This window comes from Cnephaeus nilssonii (assembly GCF_951640355.1).
Source record: "Cnephaeus nilssonii genome assembly, chromosome: 17".
NCBI classification, from domain to species: domain Eukaryota; kingdom Metazoa; phylum Chordata; class Mammalia; order Chiroptera; family Vespertilionidae; genus Cnephaeus; species Cnephaeus nilssonii.
In genome coordinates this window covers 43,358,783-43,374,720 of record NC_137088.1, presented here as the reverse complement: position 1 = coordinate 43,374,720, position 15,938 = coordinate 43,358,783, and positions in this window count along the sequence as shown.

The following is a 15,938-nucleotide window of genomic DNA, read 5'->3' as shown; positions in this document are numbered from 1 at the left end:
TGACTTCACTTAGGGAGAACTCAGGAGAGCAACTTTGCATAAATTCAAGACAAAACCTCCATGTCTACATAGCTGCCACTCACTGGATAAGGACGCTACGGCTCCTTGAATTGGGGAGGAGAAATGTGAGGATTTAAATAAATGTATCTTTCAGGATTTTTTATTTTGTAAGCTCCCCCCCCCCCGCCATAGAATAAAAGAATAATAATAAAAAAAAACTAACACAAGATACTTGGAGCAAAAATAAGTATATACATGCATGGCTTCGTGCAATAAATAGTTTAGAGGTAGTGGGTTTCGGGTGTGGCTTGTTCCAGAAACTGAAATGACTTCTCACTCTTTTTTCTTGGTTTTGCACCCTTCATGGTAATGCATTCCCGAGCTCCCTCAAGGTTGCGTGTGAGACCCCACAACCTATGTTTCTCTGCCAAGGGGCGGAATCATGTGCTCTTTGCTGCTAGGAATGGACCCCACCTCAATCTTGGAATCAAGAAGGGGAAAGGTGGATCCTGGAATAAGAAAGAAAATGAATTCTGAGGAGGGAAACGTTGAATGCACACAGCAAACAACCTTAGAGACCGGTTCATTTTTCCTTTGAAAGGCCTTTGGCCCAGAGAGGAGCACCACGGTGTGCGTTCAGCATCACATTGGCAATCAAGGCAGCTCAGCTGAAATCTCAATTGTATAACCACATGCGCTCGCACACCTGCAGGCACCCTCTGTTTCTCAATCTAACCAATGGGAATTTTGTCTCCTAACTACCTGACATGGGCTATAAGAGGAGAAAAATGAGAAAATATTTAGAAAAAATCTTTTAACTATCAAAGTCCCTTCATAGCTCTAACAAGGTCCTAGAGTGACTTATTTCATTTTCTAGAACCTGTGTTCAGAGAAGGAACTCTTCCTCCTCAGGCACTCAGGTGTAACATATCAACATGAATGTCTCAAACAACAGATTTGAGAAGACTGTTGCCACATGCCACAACATGGATGGATCTCCCATGAAGTTAGGTGAAAGCAGGTGAACACAAGAGGACATACTATATAATCTATGCATACAAGGCTCAGAAGCAGACCAAGTTCATCTGCTGGGTTAGAAGTGAGGACAGTGGCTAACCTTCTGGATGTTAATGCCTGGGAAAGGCGAAAAGAGTGTCTGGGATGCTGGCACTATTGTGATGCTTGTCCTGGGAAGTTGGTTACATGGCTTTGTTCAGTTCTGGAAAATTCATCAAGTGATATTTTCAAGATTTCTTTACTTTTCTCTCTGTATGTTATATCTCATTTTAAAAGGTTATCCTGATATATATTTTTTTTAATCCTCACATGAGGATATTTTTCCATTGATTTTTAGAGAGAGTGAAAAAGAGGGAAAGACAGAAACATCGATGTGAGAGAAACACATCGATTGGTTGCCTCCTGCACACACCCTGAGCAGGGCTTGGGCCAGAGGAGCCTGCAACCGAGGTACGTGCCCTTGACTGGGATTGAACCCGGGACCCTTTGATCCACAGGCCGACGCTCTATCCACCGAGCCAAACCGGCTAAGGCATCCTGAGATTTTTTTAATGCCATTAAGCATGAATCAAATTTCAAATTAAAGAGACTGGAACTCAAGGGCTAGTGGGATGAATTCGGGCTTCAGATATTTCTGGCCAGCACTAGGCCTCCGAATGTTTTGGCAGGACAGCAGAGGTAAGCTTGGAGTCTGGGAGCCTGGGGAGGTGTTAGATACACTTGCCATTTCTCCCTTGTCCTCCTTATTCTCTGAAAGGCTACCCCTGGCCAGCTTCACCCGGTGTGTTCCTGCCTGACTCTTGATCATACCTGAGTTCAAAGCCTCTGGAGGTGTTAAAACCCTGACCCCACCACGTCCCAGACCAACAACCCTGGGCTGGTTACGTGGCCTCTCCGTGTTTGTTTCCTCATTCTAAAATTATAAAACATTCCCAGGAGATTGTTTAAAAAACACACAAAACACCCCAGGATCAAGTGGCCACTTAATGTAATGCCATCCACATAATGTATTCTAAGCAAATGGAAATGATAACGATAAGTAGTGGTAACATTATCATAAATAGCAAAAATGTTCAATGAAACAAAACTGACAGTCCCTTGCCGACTCCCAGCCACGCTCGCAAGCACTGCTGCCGAGCTGCTGCTTGCTCGGAGGCCATTTGCCACGTCAGGGTTTTCCTCGACCACGTTTAATAACCAGTTTCCAGATCTGGATATTGGGGGCTGTAAATTTCCCTGGTGACTGTTGCCAATGACAGGGAAGGAAAGACTTGTGTAATTACCACTTGTACTTCCACAAAACACATGCACTCAAGAGCAAGGGTTTTGGACAATAAAGCACCGGCTTTTTAAAATGCAGGAAAGACCTGCTTGACTTGTATGATAAGAAATGTGTGCCTGGTGAGAAAAACAGAAAAAGGACTCATACCGGCCTGGCAAAGCATTTGTTTGCCATCGGAAGACTTTGCATTGGACAGGCTCATTTCCCCTTTCCTCCCAAATGCCGCACACGTCTCGAAGAAGAATAAGACATTAGAATTAGCCAGGGGTTGGTTGGGAATCGGTGACCTTGCCTGTGGCCAAAATCCATGGCCTTAGTCTTTAGTGTTCCTTGGGTAAGGCAGTTGCCTTTCGTAGTTTATTTTACAGCATGGTTGTTTGCAAATAATGCCATGCTATTCACCAGCCTTCAAACAGGGCAGCTTCACGGGCTCCATGCAAATATCCCAAGACAGCAACAAGCTAGGAAATATTAAGACACCATAACTTCAGTTGGAAATGCTCAAGACAGTCCTTTGCTAGATGTTGGGCTTGGACCCCACACTCTAATGGAAAATGCTTCGGTTTCTGAGCATCATGTTTTCAGTTTGTGAGAAAGGAGGTGGACATGCGTGACAGAGAAGGAACTGTCTTGCCTTTGGATTCCCCCGAAGTGTTGATTTTTGGAAAGAAGAAAATGGATAAGCTTAATCCCCGCCCCCTCCCGCCCCTGCAGCAGTGTCTGTGCATTAGCAACATAACATTCCTGGCGTAGGCTTGAGTTGAGTTTGTTTCTGGAAGGAGCTGTCCACATCAGCACAGGACCAAGGGGGCTGAGGAAAGGTTGAGTAGGTTAAGCTGTGTTAGGGGACATAACTGGAATTTCTTAGAATGATCTGTTCCAAATCTCCTGGACGTGCAGAAATTGGCAAGTCATGGCAGAAGAATTTGCCCACGAGTCTGATTTAACTAGTTGAAGAAGCCAGGATTCAACAAGTCCAAAAGTGATGACTGTGAATTCTTAAGGAACAAGCTCAGAGCATGGCACGTGGCATTTCTGAAAGGGTAGATGCCCTCCTACCGAGTTCACGAAATGGGCCTTATTTTCCTCCCAACATTTTATATCTCATGTTGCCCCAAACCAGTCAACATTGATAACGGAGCAGTTGACTTTAAATAACCAAAGACTCAGGTGGGCCGAGAGAAATAAAAATTTGCTCCAGGTGTTTGGAGGGGCGGGGCCTTTTCCAAAGTTGGAAGAGAGGAATCATTAGTGGCATTTTGTCTAGTACGCCGTGTTTCTGTGCACGTGCCCTTGGAATTGTTAAGGCATGGGTTCCTCACCAGGAAGTCTTCTCTTTCCCCAACTTGGGTTCAAACAATTCACCGGGTGTCAAACGTGTACAGCTCGAAAGAGTAAAGGATATTTGACTGTAAAGTGATGGGAAGCTCAAAGGTGAGTAGTTGGGTTCCAGATTTTGTACAGTTCAGAGATAGTTTATGGTCATCTTTCCTTAGTCTCAACATCAGAGTAAATGACAAGATGCACCTAAACCTTCTCATGTGCCACCGATTGTCTCTGAAGGAAAGAAAGCAGAAGCAGGAGTTCGTGGTAGAACAATTCACCCTTTATTCTTCCCAACTGTGCTCATAGGTATGATTCAATGTAGCAGAGCTAGGTAAAATGGATACCACATTTGGAGCAAAGAGCTGTATTTTCCTTCAGACAATATTTTGGGAAAATCTGATGTCAGTTTGAACATTGGTATTAAAACCCTCCATACAAAGTCAGTCCAGTGCAGCTGCAGAAATCTCGCTGAAAAGCCAGTCCTTTCGCACGGAGAGCACCTACCCGGATAGTAGCACGTGGTGGTAACTAGCCAATCAGTTTGTGCATTTGAGTCGAATTTCACAAGATAATTGTTTCATTTCCAGGTCTGTCTTTAGCTCACCATTTGACCTTGGACTAATTGCTTAATCTCTCTTGGCTTCAGGTTTTCTATCTTGAAAGTGGCAATAATAATAACTTCCAACTACCTATCTCATCCGGGTATTGAGTGGATTAATGGGGTCATGTTTGTAAGGTCCTAGGAAATTCTCAAGAGGAAAAGTTCTACCACTTTTGCAGTTCTGGCCGGGAATGTTGTAGAATCGTAGGGAAGAAGGGCTGCATTTAATGGGGCCGTTATTATAGATGGATGCTCTTTGCTGCCTTATAACTAAGGATTGGAAACCTTTGAAAGCAGACCGTTGCATGACTGGGGGATCTCAGGTTCTCCTGTGTTGGTGCAATCATCTGGAACTTCTGAGGTAAACCAGTCCTCCTCCTCTAAGCAGTCCTCGGAGCTCTGACAGAGGCTGCATGACTTCGTGGTCACAGGGAATGAAACATCACCCGGGATTTTCTGCTCCAGTCATATAGAGATTGACTTTGGGGGTAAAATAAACTTGTGCTGAGTTCTGTCTCTGCCAACCCGTGGCTGGGGGACCCTGAGCAAACCTCTCCCCCTCCCTGTGCTTCAGGGCCTTGGGAGCACGACCTTCAGGTGAAATGCTTAGCACGGGTCCCGCACACAGTCGGCTCTCAGGAGACATCACCTCTGTTAACAGTGATTCATGCATTCCCAGTACCGCGAGGAGTTCCAGTGAGTACTAGCCCTTAATCAACCCACTCCTAACCATCAGACCTTGTGCTTTCCCGGAACCCAGCTCTCTACGACTGTCCATTAAGAGTGCCCTCATTTTTCCAGCACTTGAGATTTAGGGAGATGGCAAATCCAAAGGAAACAACTCAGTGTCAGGGATGTATGCAAATTCTCGTGCATATTTTCCTGTCTTTGGTGACCTGGCCCAGTGTCCTGGCTTCCCAGGTGCAGTCCTGCAGTGGCTCTGAAGAGCTGACCTTCACTCAGAAGGAAGGACGTGTCCAGCCTGTGCTGAGCACTGCAAATGTCTTTTCTCATTTAGTGGTCGCAACAGCCCAGCGAGGCAGGGACTGTTAGGGCCCCTGCACAGGGTGGTCAGGGAGCCAGGGCTTGGGGAGGTTATGTCATCCAGGGCCATGTAGTTGTTAAATAGAGAAGCCAGATCTCAATCCTCGCTCTGACGTCAGAGTCCTGTTCTAACCCAGTGCTTTCCAACATAATGCAAGCCACATCTGTCATTTTACATTTGCTAGGCCCCATATTTTTCTAAAGAGTAAAAAGAAGCAGGAGAAATTAATTTCAAGAATATATATTTTTCATCCAATATATCAAAAATATTATCATTTCAACATAGAAATTATTAATGAGGTATTTTAGAATCCTCTCTTTTTTGTCCTAAGGCTTTGACATTCAGCTTATATTTTGCATTTCTGGCTACATTTCGAGTGCTCGACAGCCACATGCAGCTCACGACCCCGGTACTAGACAGCGACGCTCTACCAGTGGTTCTCAACCTTCCTAATGCCGCGACCCTTTAATACAGTTCCTCATGTTGTGGTGACCCCCAACCATAAAATTATTTTTGTTACTACTTCATAACTGTAATTTTGCTACTGTTATGAATCGTAATGTAAATATCTGTGTTTTCCGATGGTCTTAGGCGACCCTGCTAGCAGTTCTCAACCTGTGGGTCGCGACCCACAGGTTGATAACCACTGCTGTAGAGCCTAAGACCATTGGAAAACACAGATATTTACATTATGATTCATTAACAGTAGCAAAATTACAGTTATGAAGTAGCAACGAAAATAATTTTATGGTTGGGGGTCACCACAACATGAGGAACTGTATTAAAGGGTCGTGGCATTAGAAAGGTTGAGAACCACTGCTCTAACCACTGCACCAGCATGCTGACTCTTTGAAGACTGTGTCAAACAGGTTTACCCCTGTATTTACTGAAGAAGAAATGAGCAGGTTTTCCATTTTTAATGAAGGTAATGAAATGGGAGTTTTAGAAGCACAGCAGGGGTTTTGCATGTTAATTTTTACCTTCTCAATTTACCAAACAATTCATTTAACCTGAAAGGATAGCTATTTCCTGAAATGTTCTGCTATTTTAGCTTTTACTTTGTTATATAAATGTGTATATTTATACAATTTGATGCAAATAAATAGCCATGGAATGGATGACTAAATGAATGAACATATTCACTACCAGGGAAGAGGGAGATCTCTTAGGCAGGGAAGGTGTGTTAGCAGCATCAGGGCAAGAACTTCATCTAAGCTTTGCCCACCTCTGTAGCCTTTCCCATAGCACAGTGCCAGGCACACGAGCTTGCAAGAAGTATTTTTTTGGAATAATTGATGAATCCACATTGAAAATGTAGTTATTTAATATTATTTTTCTAATGGGCATAGTGAATCTATGGTCTTTTTTTTTCTCCCCTCGTGAATATTTGGATTTTAAGTTTCAAAGTCAACCCTAATGGATTTAATTTATTTAAATTATTTAATTATGTTTCCCAATGAAACAGTATGGAGAGACCACAGCATTCAAGGTCTACTTTTACAAGGTAGTTGCTGACTTTCCCACTGATAGTCTCCAATATATGCAAGCCAGCTGTCCCATAGATATAGGAGCAGGTCATGGGCTGCATCATCCTTCACCCAGCTTCCGAGTGTTTTGTCTCCAAGAGAAACCAACCCCTCACATACTCTCTTCCTGGCTTGGACCTCACCAGCGTATCCTCAAAGTGCTCCCCAAATCCCTGCTTGATTTGCCAATGGAATCTCCTCCCACTCCACAGCATTCATACTTGAATGTTCACTCCCATATGTTTCTTCCTGGCCTGACTAGATGCTCTGTCTCACAGTAACTGAGGATGGTCTCAGATCACATCTCCTTTCGTCTCTGGTCTCTGGAAGCTGGTCCAAACCCAGCAGGGAACAGGCTATCTGCCACTTAACCCAATGCCCAACTTTGCCTCTTTTACTTAAATATGAATTTTCTATAACAAGCAAATGCTGTATATTGTCAAAACTCTTTGAACTGAAAGTGATAAAACCAATGCAGACTGATTTCCTGGAAGACTGGCAAGGTTGGTTAATATGGGCCTCATCCAAGGGCTCCAACAAAGTCAGAAGACCAGTGTATTGTTTCCCCTCCATTTTGGGGACTCGGCTTATTTTTGTTGCCTTCACTTCAAACATTGCTTATATAATGTGGTCCTTCCCAATCCCTCACCCAGAAACTCTACATGTACAGCCAACCAGGTTAGTGTCCTCAAAGGAAAATTGGTTCCTCTATCCTACTATAGCCAAAACAAAAAACTGATCTGTGTCACATGACTCTTCTCTGATTGGCCAAGCCTGAGTCACATGCTCATACCCTTGACTCATGGGATGAAGCCAGCCCTGCTAAATCACGTGGCCTGTTAGGCGAGTGTAGGTGAAACCTCAAAGGATAATTAGGTGCTCCTACCAGAGGAAGGAGAAAATAGTGCTAGACATGCAACAGCTCTAAGCGTTCAGAGGAGGTGCCCTGTCTCCAGAGCTGACACAGGCCTGTATCTTCTTTCTTTAATAACAGGCCTGCTTTCCTCTGTTGCTGTGACTCACACACACTCATTGTGTGGCATTAATAAGCACCACACTGCACATCACTATTGCACGTGCCTGGATGTCCTGCTTCACTGTGAACCCTTGAGAGCAGGAGCCATGGCTCCTTCATTTCTGCTTCTCCATATCTACATAATTCCTGGCATATAGTAGGTAATTGAGGAAAGTTTAACACAAAAAAAGGAAGAAACAGATGAACCACCTGTGATTCAAACTCCTGTCTTGTGGGGGAGGGGGGCACCATTCAAACACATGTTCACCGTTTTATGGCCCAAGTGAAAACTCTCCATCACAACAGTGAGTTTGGAAGCAGACTGAAGAATGTACCATTATGAGACTGCACAGCTAGGTTCAAAACAAAAAAGCATCAGGCATATGGCAATATGCAAATGATTCTTCTGAGGCAACCCTTCTCTCTTGCTGAACACTCGTGGGGCTTCTAGGGTGGCTAGCCAGCACAAGGAGAAATCCCTAATGTTGAACTTGGTTCTGAAGCCCTTTAAGCCCTGTTCTAAACCCACTGAACCAAGAGGCCACAGGCCCAGTGACCTTGAGCCAGCAGCAGTAACATCAGGATGGTGGACAAAAACGTTTCGGGGGCTCCCATCTCACCCATCCATGTGGGACTTTCTTGTGAAGCCTGTTCAGGTCTAGCACCCAGTAAGTGCTCAATAATTATCTGTTGACTAAAATGAAAAAGCCTACGTGATCCGGTATATACAATACTAATTTGAGGAATGAATGGGTGTACCATATGCTTATTAAATGAGTGGTTGATGATCCATAGTATATGATCGATGGATATTTGTTGAATGAGCAAACAATGCAATGAATGAATGAATCAATGAATGAATGAATTAGTAGCCTATCAGTTAAGCTTACAGCTATTACTTTTCATGTGCTTTTCCTCCATGTGTGTTAAACTGCTCTTTATTTCCTTTAGCTATAACTCAGTCCCAATAAACAGACTCTCAAAATTTATGATTTGTTTCTGTTTTCTGTTGTTGAATTTTGAAATAGATGCTGTTATCATATGGATTGAATCCTATTTTAAATAGCAAAGAGATATGTTCAAACATCCTTGAAATGAGCGTGCAGAACGAGGAAGGGATGTCGCTTATGTACCAACTAATCTCTGTTATGACATATCTGCATGACTGAGAGGATCATGCTCCTGGGTTGAGAAGAAGAGGGCTGTCCACAAATGACACGTGAGTGGAGCCATCGTGTTCCTGTATATACTCAGTAGATATATGTACCGGCTGGAATAGGTAAATTTAATCCTTTGCCATCATTCATTTCACTTTCCTCAATTCTGTGGTATTTCCAAGGAATGACTGCTTTTCTTCTGGGTTAAGTAGAAATCTTTGCTTAAGTCAAAACCACTTACTTTAAATACATTCAGTGACATTGGGATCTTTTTCCCTGGGAGTGTTTCTCATGTTTTTCAAAGTCAATGAATTGTCACTGGACCTTAATGGACACTTACAGAACAGCGAATCAAGGGTTTAACTGGGTGGAGAAGAAAAAAAAAAAGCCTTTATCCAAAATTCACTGATTTATTGAGACAGGTTTGGGAAATCATAACAGTGTCACTTTACTGAGCATTGATGATTATAGCAGCAAAGTATGCAACATTAAAAAGAATTGGGATTTAATTCTGCTATTTAGAATTATTTGTGGTCCCTTTTAAGTAGGCTGAGGCCATTTGCATAGAAGAGTGATATCATATTAGAGTCACTCCAGTTAAAATTCAATAAGATGTGAAATTGTTATGATGTCAGAACATTCTTGAAAAGTTTAAAAATGCCATCAGCTTCTTGTGCACAGTTTGGTGTCAGGCAGACCAAGTAATTGACTAGATAGCTCAACTCTGGCTTTTTTATTTGGCTATTCTGATTCTCTCTTACTTAAAATGTTTATCGCTTATTGGTTTGATATTAAAAATTTAGTGTCTCATAGCTGAAACTGACCAGAAGGGATGGTCACATTCTTACTCAGTTTTGAGATGTCACTTTTTCTCTCAGGGCGAGTCCATCGTAGCCCTCATTCCAACGTGTCCTCCAGGTCGGCTTTCCAGGTCATGCAAGGAGGCCTGTCCTTACTTCCTATTGGAAAGGGATCGATTTGATGTGTTTTAGAATCTAGCTAGAACCAAACATGTGCTTTACCCAGCTGCTTTCTAACGACATCTTATTCTTTTGCCAGCTGGTTTCAAAGTATAAGTCCAAAATTTGGGAGAAATATTACAGTTTTCTGGATTCTCTTTCTAGAAAATGGAACTTAACTAAAAATTTTAAAAGCCTGCTCTTACATACCCAAAGGAGATGGCTGTGTAATGGGTTGCTTGGGAACAAAAGTAATTATTGAGAATGCCTGACGCAGCTTTCTAAATCCTGGTACACAGATTTAGGCACAAGATATTGAAAATTATAAACAATGGATAAAATAGGACAAAATAAAAATTCCAGCATTTTTTTCTGTCCCTCGGATAAGAAAGCTTCTTTCCTGTAAGTAAAGGGACTTGTGTTCCCCCAAAATGGTAAATCGATATTCTAAATCTAGCATCTAGATGCCCAGTGGCCCACATAAAATATGGAACTGACGAAACTGACCATTTTATAAGAAAAGGCCAGTGAAGGGAAAACAACTTTTCAGAAAAAAACAACATGACAAGAGGGGAGAGTAATGGGATACTGTCTTTCTTCAGAGGAAAACTATTTCTCTTATCAGCCCCTGTCCACTTAAGGTAAGCCTTGTGTGGGAGAGGCCGGGGGGAAATGTGGACACATTCTGGGATCCAGGGAAGCACCTTTTAGGAAAGTTTTGTCTTTATTTATAGGTAAATAAACTATGGTGGTTAAGTTATTTAGAGTCAAAGTGCCGAAGTTTAAACCCTTGCTTAGCCATTATCTGGCTATGGGCATGATCATTCATTCATTCATTCTGAGCATTTTCTCTGTGCCAGTCATTGGAGGTTAAAGCTTTGAACAAGAAAGGTGAAACCCCGGCCCCATTTTAGGAGAGGAAAAATAAAACAAACAAATCTACAATAATAAAAGCATAATATGCTAATTAGACCCGACAGCTGAACAACCTTCTCGATGTCCTTCCGGTCAACCTTCTGGACAAAGCCGGGCTGCGAGGGAAGCCTGGGTCCCGGGTGCCTGCGGGCAGCCGGAGGGAAGCCCGGGACCCAGGTGCCAGACGGAAGCCGGTGCCGGCAGCCGGGGAAGGAAGGCCTACTCTTACACGAATTTTGTGCATCAGGTCTCTAGTAAATAAATAAACATGCATGCAAATAAGATAATTTTAGATTGGGATGAAAGAAGAGAATCAAACAGAGTCACTGGCAGGGGGGTGGGGGCTGCATTAAGTTAGTATGTACATGAAGGTGCTGACCTGATGGAGTGAGGGGGCCCCGATCAGAAGAACAGCTTTTCAGGCAGAGGGAGCCACAGAGGCAAAGGATGCGTTCTGAGGAGCCTGGCAGGCAGGTTGGCTTGTTTGGGCTTTATCTGGTACACTGGGGCGTCCTTGAAGGACGTTAAGCAGAGGAATGATATGATCTGAGCTGCACGGGGGAGAGAGACCCCTGTCCTCATCAGGGCTAACCCTGGAGCACCAGACCAAGCCCTTTTCAGAGAGCAGGGAATTCAAAGGACACTGCCCATACAAGGTCAGAATCCAGGTGGGTGGCTCAGTATGGAAGCTGTGGTTCCTGACGGTGGTGGTGGAATGAGGGCAGGGAAGTCATAGCTTCGTGGTAAGGCAGTTAGTGAAGTCAGGACAAATCTTAACAGCCCCACAGAACTGGACTTGAATCAGGCTTTCCTGGTGGGGCCGATTCTGGTGGGTGTCATGCTTGGTGTTTCCTGGAGTAAATCAGAGCTTTCAAGAAAGACTCTTTCCTCTTAACATCAGTTTTGCATAGGAGAGGCCAAGGGGAAAGTGTGGGTGCATTTGGGAACCAGGGAAACACCTTTTACAAAATAGTTTTGTCTTCAGTCATCTATATACATAAAAGCCTAAGCGACTGTTCAACCGGTAGCTATGATGTGCACTGACCACCAGGGGGAAGATGCTCGATGCACAGGCATGGAAACATGGAACAGACTGATGAATCTCAGAGAGAAGGGGGGAGGATCCTATATGCATACTGAGGCCTCATGCACGAATTCTTGCACTGGACTGGTTTTGGTCCTATCCCCGCAGGCCAGGCCGAGGGACCTGACTGGTGCATGAATCCATGCACCAGGCCTCTAGTAAGTAGATAAAGGATGGGGGCTGAGCCTCTGTTACTTAGAGTTGGAGTACCAGGGTTCTAACTCTTGGGTTTGAGCACAGAAACCTTGGGCTTATAGAAACTGTGATCTCTTTGAACCTTTCCTTTTCTCCACATTGTGCAAATAATAGGATTTACCCTATGAAGGAGCAGGCATGAAACATAGCAATGACATGAAGAGTTAAACAGTAGGCTGGCCTCTAGCACATAGTGAGAGCTCAGTAAATATTACCAGCGATTCTTATTTGGAAGTAATACTCATTATTATCTCAGCACTGATTGGCCTCATCCTTACTGAATTCTTTCATGCAGACATGGCAGATAATCTCATAACTGCCTCCCACATTTCCCTCCATTTTCCTGGGACCCCTGCCTCCTCCCTCCTCAGGCAACTCATTTGTCTCAGAATTTCGCCCAGGACCCAGGGACCAACATGCCTAGTGTTGAAATAATCACAGCAGCCGCTGCCACGAGCGGAGGCTGCACCAGGGCCTTCTGAACGTTACCTCAATTGTTAGACCCCTACATACTCTACCTCACAGGTGGGGAAATCAAGGCTTAGATGGGCATGTGACCCTGCTAGGCTCACTCAGTCAGTATGAGGCTGAGCTGGGGTTCAGACTCAGTTCTGTTGGACTTTGAAATTACTTAAAACTAAAAAAACTAAAAAATTCTAGTATCCATGCAGGCCCTCCCCCTCCCCGCAGCCCCAAAGCACTTGACTACACAAATAAAGAGGGCTCTGAGTTAGGAGGTCACCGTGATTAGGCCTAGTGCCAGGAGAGTTTGAGATTTTCAAGGAGCCTCCTTGAGTCAGTGTCCAAAAATGTCCCGGAAGCGCAGGGAGCCCCTGTACCTCCCAGGCCAGTGGCCGGTGAGAACACAATGTGACCGTATTACTTTGACTGTGGCCATGTGGTGGTCCCCCTTCCGGCCTCTTTGTCCCATTTAGTGCTCCATCTGGGCGCCCCTCCCAGGCAGCCTGGCTGGTCTTGACTCTGAGGTGAAGGAGTAAACATTTTGGGACTCTTTATTAGTTTATTTCAGAAGATGGAGCCTGTTTGTCCCTGGGGCCCGTCCCACTTTTATGGCCTCCAGCCCTTCTTGACAAATTCTAGCGACTGGAGAGAAAACCCGCTTTCTACAGCGGATCATTAAAACACCGCCATAAAACCCAGGGCCATAAAATATTATTTGCCTGGCATAAAAAGGAGGGGGGGGGGATTTTCCCAGAATGTCAACCCCGGCTCTGCTTTCTCCCACTGGGAACGGCGGCACAGGGATGAGATGGTTCATAAATTCCTTATCTTGCACTCTGTTTTGTGAAATAACCCTGTTGGGAGAGCAGCCAAAAATATTGATTTATTTGTTCCACAGACTCAAAAGCATTTTTAATGAGGGGAGCGTGGTGATGCCTTGCTAGTGTGTCTGCAGATGACTCAATCTGTGGACATACACCCAGATACACACGAGGTGCGCATGGGGAAAGGTGGGGATCCAGGAGCTGGAGATCTGTGGAAGAGAGCCTCTGGGGAGGGAGATGGAGAGGCGTGGATTCCCCTCCTTCGCACTGTCCATTGCCCGGCCAAAGCAGTCAAGGCCCATCTTGGAACGAGCTTTGCAAATGAGCCTGGCTTTCTAAGTAGCCCGCCCCCTCCCCCCCCCCCCCCCCGACTGAAGGGTCAAAGTGGGTTTCCTGTTGATTCCCCTTGACATTTTTCTCTGGAAATAACCTTTTCATCCAGGCATGCATTTATTTGGTCATTCAACCAATATTGTTGAGCAACTACTAAGTGCCAGGCATGGGGCTACAGCCATGAAAACACGGCCACAGAGCTCATTCCATTCTCACCGTGTCGTCTCAGCACACCCATTATTCATATCATCAGATCAAATTCACAACCCTCCACCTGAAGTCCTCGGGGTCGATAGGTTTGTCAGAAATTTTGGGATTTTTTTTCTTGAAAGATAAAATAGGGCATACGATTATTTCGTTTGCAAACAGCCTCCGTGAGGTCTGGGGAAGGACCCAGTAATCCAACACTGTTCATATTTCTTCTGTGAACAGTACGAACATTCACGCCAACTGGGGTAAATTAAGACTATAAATGGCCTTGTCACGTGAGGTCTAGTTTTGCCACCAAAGGAGTGGCAAAAACGTCTGTTGTCAGAGCTGCTTTCTGTAGAAGAGCAGGTATTAGTGCCCGACCCACCCTAAGTGCTTCGTGATCATGCCCGTCCATTCTCCCCACATCCCTGATTTTCAAGGTCTTCCTTTGCATCACTTTATCCCTACCAGGGAGGTCATTGTCTTTCTGCTTTTCTTTGTTGTGTGACAGGTCATTGTCTCCCCCTGGTTTTGTTTGTTGAGTTGTTATTGTTGTTGTGTGTGTTTAAGGGGGTTCTGAGGCACCTAGAGGCTGAATGCCTTGTCCAAGCTTTCACAGCTAGGACGTAAGGGAGAGGGGATTGCAACTGCAGATGTCAGAGTTCAAACTCTTCACCACTATCTAACACCACCTTCGCAAAGGGAAAGAACAAAGCAGGAAATGAAACTGTTGGGGTTGTGTCAACACAAACAAGCAAAAGCAATTGGAAAGAAACAGAAAATTATCCAGATAATTCAGAATCAGAGCAAATAATAAAGGTCTGCAGTTCAGTAGCCAGTGTTTCTGGGCTGATTGCATGAATGGAGCAAATTCTTACATGAAGGGCCCTTTCCTTCTTAGGAACAGGATCATCTGAGCGTGCTGCCTCCAGGCACTCAGGTGCCAGTGGCTTCAGCACCCTCTGGGAGCTGCGTTCTTAACCAATTCATTTCCTGCCACCTCTCAGTGCCTCCGCCCAGGAACTGGGTCCAAGGAATGGATTCTAGAGGCATCCTCTGCGGGGCCTGCCCAGAGCCACTGAGCTTCCCCAGCCAGGAGAACCCCAGGTGGCAGTGGCTGGGCAAAACCGAGTGGGGAGAGGGACTGGGGGAGGATGGATTTGCCAGGCACAGAGCCCTCTTGTTTAGCCTTCATCTCCCATGGGCAGATCTCAGGAAAGACTGGAAAACTGGAAAATGCCCACCTGATGGGTAAGCGGTGAAGGCCTAGAGAGAATGAGAGGAAAGTAGACTCAGGAGGTGGAGAGAGGTCCCAAGGGGATCTTTGATAACCTTGGGTTCCCTCTTCCCTGGAGAAAGAAAGCCAGCCCCTGGGAGCAAGGGCATCTCTTGCAGTTCGTGGAAAGCCCACACTTGACATTTTGATGTGCCCAGCAAGGGAGGCCAGGGTGGCCCTGGGCCAGGGCAGTGGAGGGGTCCAGTCAGCAGAGACAAGTAAGGAGCAGGAAGGGCCAGCCAAGGGTGTGGCGGGTCACCAGAATCTCTCCCTGCACAGGCTGGGATGCTCAGCCAGGGGTAGGACAAGGGCAGGGAAGTAGAAAAACAAAACAGCCACCACCCCAAGTACCCCTGGCTATGGATTTTGCCCCTAGATCAAGTGCATGCCACATGGATGACTGACATTGAGGTGTGTGTGTGTGTGTGTTCCACCGGGGATGTCTGGAGAATGGGGAGGATTGAGAACAAGAATTGCGCTCCAGTGTGAGGCATTGTTTGGAGGCCTTAAGGTGCTGGTCACTCATCCACCAACCCTGCCCTGCCTGAGCCCAGGTGTCTGGAAGTATTCAGAAGTCCCAGTGCCCGGAACACAGTTTTGCTGAACTTTGCAGGCTTCTTTGTCACCTTAGGACGCTCACCAAGATCCACCTGGCAAGACCAGGCATCACATCAGGATGCTCCAGCGTCCTAGTCAGATGCTCAGTCTCGCTCCCAAGCATACAAATCT